The sequence below is a fragment of the Oikopleura dioica genome, chromosome PAR, assembly GCF_907165135.1.
Source record: "Oikopleura dioica chromosome PAR, OKI2018_I68_1.0, whole genome shotgun sequence".
NCBI classification, from domain to species: domain Eukaryota; kingdom Metazoa; phylum Chordata; class Appendicularia; order Copelata; family Oikopleuridae; genus Oikopleura; species Oikopleura dioica.
Genome location: NC_137293.1, coordinates 1,940,397 through 1,954,353, shown reverse-complemented (window position 1 = coordinate 1,954,353; position 13,957 = coordinate 1,940,397). Strand labels below are relative to the sequence as shown.

Genomic DNA, 13,957 nt, shown 5'->3' with positions numbered 1-13,957 from the left:
ATTTTCCACAAACAAAAATTAAACTTGAATCTTTGTCTGAGCCTATCATAGATTCTCCACATTCGAATAAACAAGACCGGAGATACGGTAGCTCCGATAATTTTTTTCCATCCTCGTTCCTGATTAACCAGCAATGACGACCTTCTTTTGCGTTTCGAGTCGACTTCAGCGTAGTAATCGTGGATTATTCTGTATTCACCGTCGATTTTTTCGCGTAAATGCCGCTCTGATATTGATATCACCTAAAAAATACATTTACTTCGCTTTTTCCTATCGGTTAAATTTATAAATAAGGGCGTCAAAGTGTTCTGTCCATCTTTTTTAAGGAAAGCTTATTTGTATATCTGTCAATTCTTCCTATAATCATGCCTTCAAGTTTTCAACTTTCACTGCTTCTTGAGAAAAGTTCAAAGAGCACGTGCGTCACCAAAATGGACAAGTATTTATAATCAGCAAAAGGAGTCCTTTTTTCCGCTGGCTGGAAAATGCCACGAATCGACATAAAAGAACGAAACTATCAAGATTTATGAGGCGGAGCTCTGAGAGAGATTGTGTGCTCGTTAAGTACCTCTGAGCTTGAACTTATTGCTTGGTACTGCTCAGAATGGGCGAAATTGATGCTCCTCGAGTTTGAGAAAACTTGTGCAGAAAACCTGACTTAGGGTCCTGGAAGAGCTACGCGGCTATTATCTAAGCTCTTCTAGGACCCTGACTCAGGTTTTCTCCACAGGTTGCCGAGCCTAGTTTATTTGAAATGGGGCATTCTTAATTTTTCCCCAGAATTCAAAGTTATGATAATTTCGCATGGCAAACAAGCCAGCTTTTCTCCTCGCCCAAAATCCCTGAACGTACATCTAAACACTCGACTACGTCACGGAACCTCTTGGACAAAAAGCTAAACTCCAAGCTTGAATTGCGAATCCGAGTTTATCTCTTTCCCCGTTTTATAATTAATGAAGACGCCAAGGATAAGCCCACCTGACAAAGGGCAAAAGTTCAACAAAGTTTTTATATAAAAATTTGAAAGAGCAAAAGGAAAAGTTCAAAGTTGAATATTAATTCTAGCGCATTTTTGGATGGAGCAGCTTTGGCTTTAGCGAGGTAGTTAACGATTAAATCAATAATCGCAAGTCATAATTATGCCTCGTGAAAACGAAGATTGAGCCAGTGTGACACTTACACCTGAGGTGTTATTTGTGAGTAGGGAAAAGACAGGAGATCAAAGACGGGAATGATTAGACACTGATTATGTCCAGAATCAGAACGCTGATGTCCTTGTTTTGGAATAAGGGCAAAAAAACAAGGTTGTTTTTCATTAAAAATGATATATTCAAGCCCTGAATTTCGCCCGAATCAGCAGAATATTGATATATTGAAGAGTGTATATTCTGCGCACGGGCTTGAAGTCGAAGAGGGTTTGCGCTAAGCTACGGGGATAAAGGGTAAGAATGTGGTGAGAGGAGCTCGCAAGATTGAGGACACTTCCCATTCAATGTCAAGTGTTGTTCGGCAAAACTTATTCAAGCGTCATTTTCTTTTCGGAAAACGATCTCAAAAGAAAAAGAAACGCTAAAGTCGCTGGTAATTAGGGTAAAAGCGAACTTGGCCTCCTCTTCTGTGTTTAGTTTTTGCCTGCGGTTATTGGTGAACTTTCTCGTCGGTTAACTGCGCAGTCATTAGCAGCTTCAGTTACTACAGTGAATCTTTCTTTGGGTCAGCAACCTGTGTTGAAAGCCTGAGTCAGGAATTGAAAGTACTCAAAATGGATTTTAATGGTTATTTTCGTGAAGCCGCTATGCGGCTTCGTTTAGGTGAAAGCCGCGGCGCGGCTTTTAATTAAGGATCTTTCAAATCCTGACTCAGGTTTTCAACACAGGTTGTCGACTCTTGATTCTATCAAATATGGTAAATTCGACTTGCGGCTTTTGAGTTTTTCAATTTCGGTATTGAGAAAAATCGGCGTAAAGTGAATTTGGGATCAAGTCGGGTTCATAAAAACAGAAGTTGTATTAGTATGCCAGACAGCGAGACTAGAGTCTTATCAAAATGAGTGATTGAACTGACGATTTCCGCGCTGATACGTGTGATCTTGAGCGACAGCAACTCATCCGCCTGGGACTCTCTTATTATGATGAAATATATTATTTACTTTACGAAATTGAGAATATATTCAGATTAGTGACTTGTTCATATTTTTGGTGTGAAAGTTATTCGCATCCGCTGAAAACAATAAAAACTTCAGCTTCTGTCTTTTCAATTCTCACTTTTGGCATTTTATGCGTTTATGGTATCATAAGATTCGAAAATAATTGATAACAAAAGAATCAAAATCAAAATAGAATACATCTACTGGAGAAAAATGGGATTTTGGAAGCAAAATCGGGTTACTCGAAGGAGCAAAATAAGAACGCATTCTTTCAGCGAGGTATTTCCTAAACAGCAATTCGAAACAAAGCACAAGATCGTGTTCGAAATTCCGGACGACCTTGTGGTCCATATTTCCGCTGATAAAAGAGCAGCATCTGCTGTTTTACCAATATGATTTTCTTTAGAAAAAAGCCGCTTGCGGCTATTTTATATCTAGTTTTAAGAGATAAAAATCAAGGAGCCACCTGCGGCTTATAGAAAGGGAATAAGAAAGCCGCGCTTCGTGCGGCTGAAATCTTCTTTTGCTCGAAGCCGCGCGCGGCTTCTCGATTTGAAGATTCGAAAAAGAGAATATAGACTTTTCGTCATAATTTCATTTTTTTCTTCATTTGAAGCGCGCTCTAAAGAGTTTACACAAGCTGCTGCTTGGTGGGCCCATTGTCATGTTTGAATAAACTTGATGTCCTTTTCAGCAGCTTTCTGAGTTTATCTACCTTCTCGAGTCGCCTTTTTTGGCTTTTGTACTTTTCTCCTTTTATAGCGCTCTTTATTTCATTTTCGCTGCGCTCAGCAGAATTTCAGATTTTCAGAATCAAGAAATTTTGCCCGAAATCAGGGCTCGATTTGTCACGTGACGCCCAAACCACCTATTTAATTTTCTACCGTTTTTTATGTAAAATATAGGACTCAAGTCAAGGGCCCCAATTTCCGGCTCCGGGCGCATTTTCATCAAGTGCTTTCAGATGTGCAATCCTATCTTATGCTTATCTACGATCTCTAGAACTGTACTGCAATAAGTGTTACATACAGTTTATTTCCCAATAAACAGCTTGAAAATTTAAGCCTGCTTCTACTTGTTCAAAGTGTCGAAATTATAAAAATTTTAGGCGAAAACCTCAAAAAATTGATAAGAAGCTTTTATCGCTTGCGTAAAAATTTTCGTCAGAAGGTACAATTAGGGCTCGAGTTGAAATGAGGTCCTTGACTTTTGCAATTTTAACTCTCGAACGCGGATAAAACACTTTTGTGCATTTTGGGCATTTTTTGCCTGAGCTTTACTTGATGGGTTAATTTTTCTTTCAAGAACTCGGCTCATAAATCAGCTAGAATTCTCATCATCTAAAGGGTGGGTCAGGGCCAATCGGAACATGTGAAAATCGATAATTTAATAGCAGGAAATTCAAATATCATAAACTTGATCGAAAAATAAACCCCCGGAAATGAGCCTTTTCAGATTTTGTTCCCATTCGACACTGACCGTCCCCTTCTTGTTGCTACAGAGAGTACAGTACATATTTACAGTTTGGCTTGGCTGTCACGTGGAAATCTGGATAAGAAAATGTAGGTCAAGATCATTGAAATTTTATGCCCGCAATTTCCGCTGTAATAAATTTTTCCAAAAAGAAAAGTCGATTCTACTGTCAGACGGCATTCATGCTTAAATTTAAAGGCGATAGTTAGATATTGGGAAGAATAGTAGAAGCTGTCCAAGAGATGTCATCAAATGTCGCGCGAATGTCTGACAGATGATGCAACACCTGAAACGACTCGCAGTGGACGTTAAGGTGATCAACGTCATAATTTTCGAATAAGCAGGTACATCCTTAAGCCGGCCGAATATTATTTACGAAATAATTTTTGAAATTTTATTCACGTTTCGTAAAAAAAGAAACTTTCTCATAAATATATTCTATGTTCACCTTCCTATGTAATAATTATCACGCTGGAGCACCTTAAATCAACCGCCACAAGTTGCCCCCTTTTGTCTTGCCCTTGAAAATCTGGACCTCAGCCGGCCTCAATAAAAGCTCGGTAATAAACACTAAGAAGTATAAACGCTAAAAAACTGAAGATGAACCTCAACGCGTCTTTTTGTGTAAATTGAAAAAACTCGCTGATTTACGTGATTTTTTTTTGTGAAAAGTCAAGACCAGACTCTCACTTTCTCATTTCTGCCGGGCGTGCAAATCCTGCTGTGTCAACTAACTCATTACGCACATAAAAATACTAAAGAAGTTCAAATAATGGGAAGTAAAATCGGCCCAGCTTGAAAATTTCCACCCCCTAAAAATTCTGAATTCGGCTTCTTTTTCAACCCATTTTTTGAATGAAATAATTTTAAATTCTGACAAAAAATCATAAAATTTTTCTTTCAATCAGATTTTTTGACTTAATGGACGGATATCCTGAAGAAAATTAAACTGCTTGATACACCCTTAATCTCAATTGGTATTTCTTACTCGGAATGATTAACTTTTCCCTTATTTTTTAATCAGAAAAAGAATTTTCGAATACGAAATTCTTCAATCATTTGAGTACTTACAGATTGAAATAGCAGTAGGACGAATATCTGTATCATCATTTTCTGTCTTCTGGGATGATCTCTGATAAGTTCCACTCACACTTGGAACTTACTGACACAAACTCGGTCAACAAAGCCTAATTTCCCTTCTGGCCAGGTTAGCTCAGCGCTTTTTCTTCTATCGCGCTCAACCCTTTTTTCTTCTCCGAATTCTTCTTCTTTTATCTCTTTTTTATCTTCTTAAGGGTATCCCCTCGATTTCTTCTTTTTTAAAAATCTCTTTTTAAACAACGTTTTTTCGAGTTTTCTTGAAATTTTCGTCGAGGATCTCTTTTTCAAAAAAATGGCACAAGAAATTTTGAATTTTCTTTTTGTTATTTTTAAGGAGATCCAAAGAGAGTATTGACGATGTTAGCAGGGTGAACGGGAGCGGCGCGCCTGAACAGAGGTGGGCGCGGGCGCGACCTAAGTTTGTGTTAAGGTGGTAGAGACGGCGCTCAAACGCGGCCAAGATTGACGAGGGCGAGGGCGCTCCTCGCCCAAGACAGAACAATCAACAGATCAACAGATCCATGCATGCTGGACGTGCTCCTGGTCAAGGCCGACTTTTGGATGCAGATAAGATTACGCTTTGAAGTTGTTGTTGCAGATTTTTCATCAGACAATCAAGTTTTCTTCCAGTCCCTTCCAAAAGAAGCTCGCAAGAATTTCAAGGCGAAAAAATTTATGAAAAAATATCAGATTTCAACCCTATTAGCTTCGAAATTCCTTACAGCAAAACAACCTTTTTCAAAATAAAAAAAAAAACTTTCAAGTATTGACAGCTTTCTATTTCTGGTGGCAGTGCTTAATGCCACTGCTGATTATGCTGTTCCTTAGACTATCACCAACTCGAGTCGGTCAGTTTACAGCTTTAGGAAGTTTTTTAATCCAGCACGGGGAAATGGCTTTTGCTTCTTTTTGATCTTTATGGGAAGAAGAGAGGCTATTTGAGTAGAAGGGTTGTTTTGAATTACTCGAGACAGAGTCGAGATTTTGTCTATTTCAGAAATAATGATGGATCAATTCAATTGACAATTTGATGAAGGTTTTATGAATTCGCCCTAAATTTTGATTTGGTGAGAAAAAAGATTGCTGCCGGCGCTCGAGTTTTTGTTTGGTGAAAACGCAGATGTGCTTCTGGAGTGCACGGATCTTAAGGGCTTCTCAGCGTATTTATTCCCATCAGACTAATTCAGACGGATAATAAATTCAATTAAAGCCAGGGGGTTCCCTTAAGTTTACACTTTTAAAATCTTCGTACTCCTTCAAAAAAGGAAAATTGTTGAGTTCCTTATCGGAAATTTTAACCCATAAGCGCTTGAGGACCAATAATTCGGATTCAAAGACGAATTTGTTGAGTTCAAAGCATTGCGTCAATTGAAAAATGCTCAGTAAATTAGCAGAAGACGAAAATAGCGCTTGAGGAAATCCAACCCAGCTGATTATTACTGTTGCAAAGAGTCGAGTTTTAGAGCGAGCTACAGTGTCTGTTGCAGAGACCTCCCTCCAGTGCTCGTGTGTGAACGTGGGAGCAGAAGTAACACTGTGCACGTTACAGTTACTTCAAAGGGGTTTTCCGCCGAGGATTTAAGTTTGCTCCTGAAACAATTTTCTCTGGAAAAGAAATATTAAGAAATTTTCCTAAAACAATATTTTATATTTGACCAATACAATCAAAATCCAATTTTCAATTTGCAACCAATCAAAATGCTCAAAAAATTTTTTGTCCTATCAAATAATCTTTTCTTTGTTTTGCTTGTTTCAATCCGATTATTTGATAACCAAGTAAAATTGTTTCAAAAAGCTGTTAAGTCACTTCAACAGTCAAATGTACAGTGAGTACGTGGCAACTTCCGGAATAGCTACACGTCTGAACAGCTTTATTCTATCTTTGGCCAGTCTGATAATCCTTTTGACAAAAGAGGCTGAGCACTGAAATTCCAGAAGAATATTATTCTGAACTTTCTTTCTTCATATATTTGAGATTTGCATTTTAAAATTGACGTCGTGCTAAAAATTCTTCTCGGTTTACTATCACCTTATTATATCCATCTCGTGGTCTGGTTTACGCTTTCCCGGATTTTTTGACGATTATTTGCTCGGTCGACTTGATAGACTCATTCTTTAACACGTGAAAGGAAGCTGCTGAAGGGGCCACGTGCAGCAGGAGAATCAGACTGTCTACTACAGTCTCACGCAAAATCTCGGATTTGAATACATTTTGGCACGTTTTTTGAAAGATTTATACAAACATTCTGCAACTCAAAGAAGAATCTGACGAATGCGTAAATGTTCGTTTCTTATCACAAATTTCGCATTTGAAAATGATTCGATCAGGAGAATCGTCAAGAAAAAAAAAAAGAAGAAAAAGCAAGCTGCGGCGGGGAAGATCAAAGGGCAACGGCCTATCATGTGTTAAAAATAGCTTACAACCTTGATTTATGAAGCTGATCCAGTGTTCAGCAGCTGCTTTTTAGTACTTTGAAAAAGTAAAAAGGAGAGGGAGAGGCGACCTTACTGATTTGGTACTAAGCACTCGCAAGTAAACGATCGACTGTAGTTGAACTTTTAAAAAGGTCAACGGAAGGAAGCAAATTAAAGTGATGATACTTTCGAAATCTGAAGGTTGATTTTTCTTATTGCATAATTTTCACAATAAATTTAAGTAATAGGCCATCGAAAATCGACGTAACAAATTAATTGTAGTGCATTTTGGATTGCAAATAAGATTGCTGCATTTGACCTACCGGCCAATCAAAACCCTGATCCATAAAATCACTTCCATAGATTTGTTTAACCCTCAAAAATCATGATAATGGGCCTTTACTTTGAACTTTTTGACATGTTGTTTTCAGTGAATTTATTCTTTTTGTCCCATCCATCATCGATTTCATTGGATCATGTGACAATTGGAAGGACCTCTTTGAACTTAGTTTCCAAAAGCCCCAGCCTTGATTTCTTATTCCTAGCGTTCATAAATCTTATGCAATTTTGATGTTTATCCAGGAGTCAATTTTTCCGGAAATTATTTCGAGAACACGCCTGTGGGCACTTAATTTCGAAATATTCAATAGTTCAACACTCTGTCGAAAATCCTTGACCTCTATTTCGAATTGGACTTTCTGCGGTTACTATTTTTCGGTTTCCAAAACGAAAAACGCAAGTTTCTTCAGCACGATTTTTAAAGCGGCATAAATCGCAGACCAAAAAAGAGATTGAAAAGGACGTCACTAAAAAAGTAATAAAGTAAATATCCGGTAACATATACATACGACAAACAAGCTTTTGTCACGACTTTTTTTTTTCTCAAGCAAGGACGTCACTAACGCACAGTAACAGTAGCACACGGCCAAATAGCGCATTTTATTGGTTTCATGACGTTCGACAAGAAGCGAAATTAAACAACTGGGAAGAGAATTGGACAAAAAGGGCGACTGTTATGAGTTCGAATCTACGCCAAAAATGAATTCACGAGAGATTCTTCTCGATAAGAACGGTATTTCGAAGTCCTCCATTAAATTGTGATGGTGATTTGTCTGTAAAACCAGACATTCTCAGCCCATTTAAAAAAATCCTCAAAGCGAACCTGAGCTCGACAACCTGTAAAAAAACTTGAGTCAGAGTCTGAACGATCTTAAACGAAAAGCCGCACAGCGGCTTTTTCAAAATAAAGCCGCGGAGCGGCTTCGCGATATTAAATATTCAATCTACTCTTAAATAGCCGCGAAGCCGCTACGCGGCTTTGCTTTTGAAAAAGCCGCTCAGTCGCGTTTCTTTTGAGGCCTTGAGAACCTGACTCAGGTTTTCTACGGAGTCTGCCGAGCCCAGAATCGAGCTTTTTTGGAAAAAGTCTGAATTTTCAGTGCATTTTTCTGATTTCAAGAAGGTCATCAAAGTGCAGAACCCTTATTTCTCCCCTCTTGGCTTCAAATCTGAACAAGAAGAATCTCGAAAAAACACCCGACAAGGACCCTTGTGCCGGCAATTTTCGAGTACGTCCTTTGATGACGCCAAATCGCCACTCTTTTGTCCTCCATCCTTGTCCAAGAACTTGAAAAAATTCTCCGCAAGATTAGCAAATTATTAAAAAAAAAACATTGAAGCAACTTTCGATGAAAAAAGCAAGTCACTTGTGTGTCAAGGAGCAAGTGCGCCCGGAAGAGTAACATCAGATTTTGGATTCGTATAATCCGACAACATAAGTAAGCGCAAGCCGGAAATGCCGGCCGGCATGTTTTTTTCGCGCGACAGATTCAGGTTAATTTAGACTATCTTAGCAATACTTTCTTTCGAAATTTCCCGAAAGAAATCGATTTTCGAGAGCTCTAGAATGAGATGATGCTTCAAATCGTCAATTATTCGTTTCGCAAATCTGATTGGCCGACACGCCAAATGCGGACATCTGATTGGTCCGCAATTCGACAGAAATTTTGGCTGTTTTTTTTGTCGAATCGTGCTACCTTCCCTTCTAGAAAATCTTAAAATTCTTAATGTTCCGAAATGGCGTTCGTAAAATAAAAAAAAAATTATTTATCCTAACAGTTGTTGGCACTTCCTGCTCAAACATGAAAACTCAGTCAATTTGGAATCAAGGTAACGTGGTGCCAATAAATCCACGAGTAGCCATAGCAAACGGCGGCTTTTGACTGTTTGAAGTACGATCTTCTGAACATTTACGGTGTGATTTACAGACGGGCGCAAACTGTAAGTTCGAATTTGAATAGTGAAGACACTAACAACGACCGGATCTAATTATCGTAAATACATTTGTCGAAACAGCATAGGAGCAGCAATGAAATAGCTAGGGACAAATGACGCACTCGCTTCCTGGATTACTTCCGCTTTTGTTTGGACACCGGTAGACAGGTTGAGGAAAATACCAAGTTTCAATAATCATAAACGATTTTCCCAAACAAAAATCCTACGAATAACACTAAAAATCAAGTCATTTTGAAAAGGGAAAATCCAAACATTCATATTCTTAGTCTCCGATATTGCCAGCGCTTACTGTATTTCTATTACTTTTAAGGAGAATTAAGGGTATAGTCATCGATTTTGGTCGGGTCTCCAATTTTTTGATTGAGGTTTTGAGAAACACGTGTTAACTTCCCTCAACCACACTTTTTTCTCCCCCTTATTTTTTCACTGTTTTATGTGCGGTTGTTTCTTCTCCTGGGGTGGCCATTTCTGGTCATCTCCAGTAAATCATTATTTTATTCTGATTTCGGTCCTCAGCTGCCAGGGTGCATCTGATCTCATAAAAGCCTTTTTTCCCAAGCCCAAAACATCAATTATCATTTTTTAAAAACTCTTTATAAGCCTTTTTCTCACGTAAACTTTTGAAATTAAAGGTGATCGATTATGATGAGAACTCTTTTAGCAGAGTTCGCGTGTTTCAGTTTGTACTCGAAGATTTATAGCTTCTGACGTCACGTGAGAGTGGAACGGACCGGGCCTTGTCCAGCCGTGTCAAAAAGTAGAAAGGGGAAGAAAATTCGACATCAGCCGAAAATGATGATGTTAATGAAATTTACATCTTGAAGAAAGGTTTTTATTCAAAACCAGGCATTGTCTGTCAGACTGTCTGACAGACAGAAGTCTTAATTTTGCAGCAATTTTTAAGGGACTTCATTTTTATAATCAATTTTATTCTTTGTCAGTTTTTCGTACTCTTTTCTTATTGAAATTTATTTTCTTCGAATCAACAATAACTCAGCAAAATTAGATTTGGGAGAGAAAAAGAGGAAGTCATAAATTTCACGCGCATTTCATCATCCCAGTCCGAAAGTGACCCCTCGCGACTTTGTTTATTACAGGTATCAGGCTCCTTAAACTTCGCTCTTGAATAAGGAAATTTAAAATTTGCGAATCGCATTTTTTACTTGACCTAATGAACTTTGCTCTGAGTTCAAATTTTTGATCAGACAGTAGAGTAAAGACGTTTCTCGCCGTCTTCTTGACTGTAGTTTCGCAAGTGATACAGTGCGTATCTTCCGTCATTTTTAATCCAAATTCATACAGTGCTTATTTGAAAAGTTTTATTTTCTGACAAAATCGGAATAGCAAAAATTTTAATCTGGCAAAATCAGCTTTATTTCATGTCAAAAACTGCGCCTCCATCAAAGTCATAATTATCTCCGTTCTGTTAATGCTAACTATGCCATAAATCGGCGTATTCCTCGAGTGATACCGCTCTTCGTGCCTCTTTTATTTGCTCGAGCAGCCATGTGGCGTTTCCGGCGGCTCCGTATCGCAGATTTATCATTATCCAGGGACAGAAAAGATTCTGAATCTCCTTTCTTGCGTCAATTTGCTTCCGACTCCTGTCTGGCCCGAACGCGTTTTAACAAAAATGATCTATTTGCGCTGCGAAAATTATTGTTTTCACCGTTCTAGCTTACTCCGCGTTTTTGACAGCGATGTCTCCGGAGAATGAGAATTTTAAGTTGGTCAGTTTTTATTGAATAGTTGATCTTTTTTTCCCAAGTTATATTTTTGCGTCGAATCCAGTTGCATCTGGCCCATCCTGACCGGTGGGAAAAAATTCAATTGACAATCTGGATCTCCAGATTGAACTCGGCAAGCTCAAGAGCATGAACTTTTCGACACTGTTTTTAGAGATTGTAAGCTTTCTAAATTGATTTGTGATAATTTTCGAACATTTATGACAAAAGATATCTAATTAAAATTTATAAAAATAAAAAAATTGAAAAATAAGTTTTTGACCCTTTTATTCGAAAAATTGCCTTTGATCGTGAAAACTCGCGATTTCATGTTTTCTTGGACGGTATTCTAGAGATTTTTTCAAAAAAATGTTTTTTTTTCTTCATTTTCATTAATCCCTCGAATGGCGTTCTAGAAATCAAGGAATATCGAGAATTTAGTAGGAAAAGCAAGTTTTTATTAGGAAAAAGTCGATTTCGTCGAGGACAACGATTCTATCCTTTTTATTAAAGTCGAAATATGTTTATTAGCCAGCTAAGATCATATTTTGAGATCAAAAATTTTCATATTTAGCATGTAAAAGTTTTTTTTTTACTCCAAAATAGAATATACGGTCTAGAATAAATTAACCTTCTAAATTGGTTGGTGACAATTTTCTAGCACTTGACCCACAATAGAAAAATGCCCAAATCTAATTTTGGCCCTTCAAAGCGAATTCGAAAGCAAATTAGAAAGCGTTCTAGTTTTGCTCCTCCTGAGAAATGATGAGCACTAATTGAAGTTTTTTACAGTGAAATTTCAATCTAAATTGACGTCTACGTTCACTTTGATTTCCGCCCTAATTGAACATTATTTGATCTCATGCTTTCTCCAACAAAATGAAAAAATACAGTACCGTCTCAGTTTATAAACTCGTCTCACGCCTATTCGGCACCCTCGATTGTCCCCAGAACGCCTCAACGGAAGTGCTCTGAGCCTGGTTTATTGAATTAATCCCGCGCCTAATCCTTCCTTGGGAATCTGGCAAATAAGCGCTGTGTTGACTCTGGACCCGGAAGCTGTGCTTGGCGTCAGTGACCGCTCTCTGACCGGCGACAGCTCGACGCACTTACTGTCAACAAAAATTCAAGATCAAAATTAGGAAATTTTCCTTTTTCGAGAATCTGGATTTGACGCAAAAGTTAATGGACTCGATTTTCCTGAATGACGATACTACTAAAAAGCTGCTTGTTATCAATCTTAAATCAACATTAAGAACAAGGCCCTAAAACAATAAAAAAAAACATGGGCCCTTCAAGCTGTTTTTCTTCTTCCCATGCTCTGTTTTTTTCTTGGGCAGCAAATATTTTCGTCGGGCAAGGACATGAGAATATATCCGGTGATGAAATCAATCTTTTTCTTTTCTCCCCTTTTCAGACTTTGTTTCCTCGAGGAACAGTTCAATTGACCATTGGTGTTGACAACAGTCGCTCATTACGTCAAAGCGTGGTTTTTCACGTACGAGCACGTTCTTGTCATCAATTTCAGGAGCCAGAGCAGCAGGTCTGTGATTTTGATCGATTTCCTGATGGATTTCAAGGGTCAACAAGAGGACAATCGAATAGTCTTTGATAAATTGAGATTCCGCAATAATTCTCCATTGAATTATTATTGAATTTATTATTCTCTTCCTTGATTTCAAGGCCCACGAAACTCGAAGCGCGACTTTTGAAGAAAATCAACCAACCGGTCAAAAAAATTACCAGGAGTGGGGTTCGAACCCACGCGGGGATGCCCCCATTGGAACTTAAGTCCAACGCCTTAACCACTCGGCCATCCTGGTTGGTATTCGATACTGTATCTTTCCGAAGCGATCTGTTGAAAAACATTCATTCGATCTTTCAACGGACAAGGCGAAGAAATGCATCTTGATTCGAGTTTTTCTTACAACAAGGCATCCTAATCGCGTCAGAAATGCCCTCGTAACTGTCATAATCGTAGTAGTCGTCGAAATCTCTGTTTGAATCCGTGGCTTCAAAAGCCAAAGCCAGCCGAACATGAAATTGCAGCAACCCTTCTCATTTTTTGTTTTGAGCGTTTTCAAGCGCCGCGCGCTGAAAACAACGAAGAGTCTGTAGACGATTTTCTTCATTTTCGCCCTTCAGCTCAAGCGTTAAAACCACTCAATTTATCTATTGATTATCAATTTGATAGAAACAGAGAGGACACTTTCTATTATTTCTTTCAAAAAACCATTAATTATTTTACGAAATTTAATAATAGTTAATTTTATTTATAAAAATATTTTTATTATATAAATCAATATTCACAGAAATGGTGAGAGAGAAACGCAAAATTCAATCTTAGCACTTTTCGATCGAGTCTATCAACCCTAATTTTTTGAAAAAAGTCGCAGCAGCCCAATTGGCCAGGGCGCGCTAGGGTCGCCCAATCCTCAGGCGTAGCTAATTATGCGCTTTTTCATCGCTCCAGCGCATTTTTTGACAAAATGAGAAAAGAATATAATGAAACAAGAAAGACCTGATCTGCTACTTCTTACCCCCTTTTTTTGGAAGAGATAATTAAAGAAGATAAAAGAAGAAATCATAAAAAAATTCCTGCTTTTCTGTTTTGAAATCCTTCAAAATGCTCGTTACGCCGTATTTTACCCAATTTTAAAATGATTTATCAAAATAGAATCTTTTTCAGTTCCGTAAATTTTTTCACAATTCCTAAGAAAATATTAAATATAATTTATATTTACTTGTAAAATGAATCAAAAGAATAAGTCTTTCTTAAATAAACTACTAACCTAATTAAATT

At 37.9% G+C, this 13,957-nt stretch overlaps 1 non-coding gene across 1 annotated transcript; it reads right to left on the bottom strand.

Annotated features, from left to right (window-relative positions):
• Window positions 1-12,894: 12,894 nt before the first annotated feature.
• TRNAL-UAA (transfer RNA leucine (anticodon UAA)) lies at window positions 12,895-12,977 on the bottom strand. The gene has a single exon. It is a non-coding gene; the product is annotated as a tRNA-Leu (tRNA).
• Window positions 12,978-13,957: the final 980 nt, after the last annotated feature.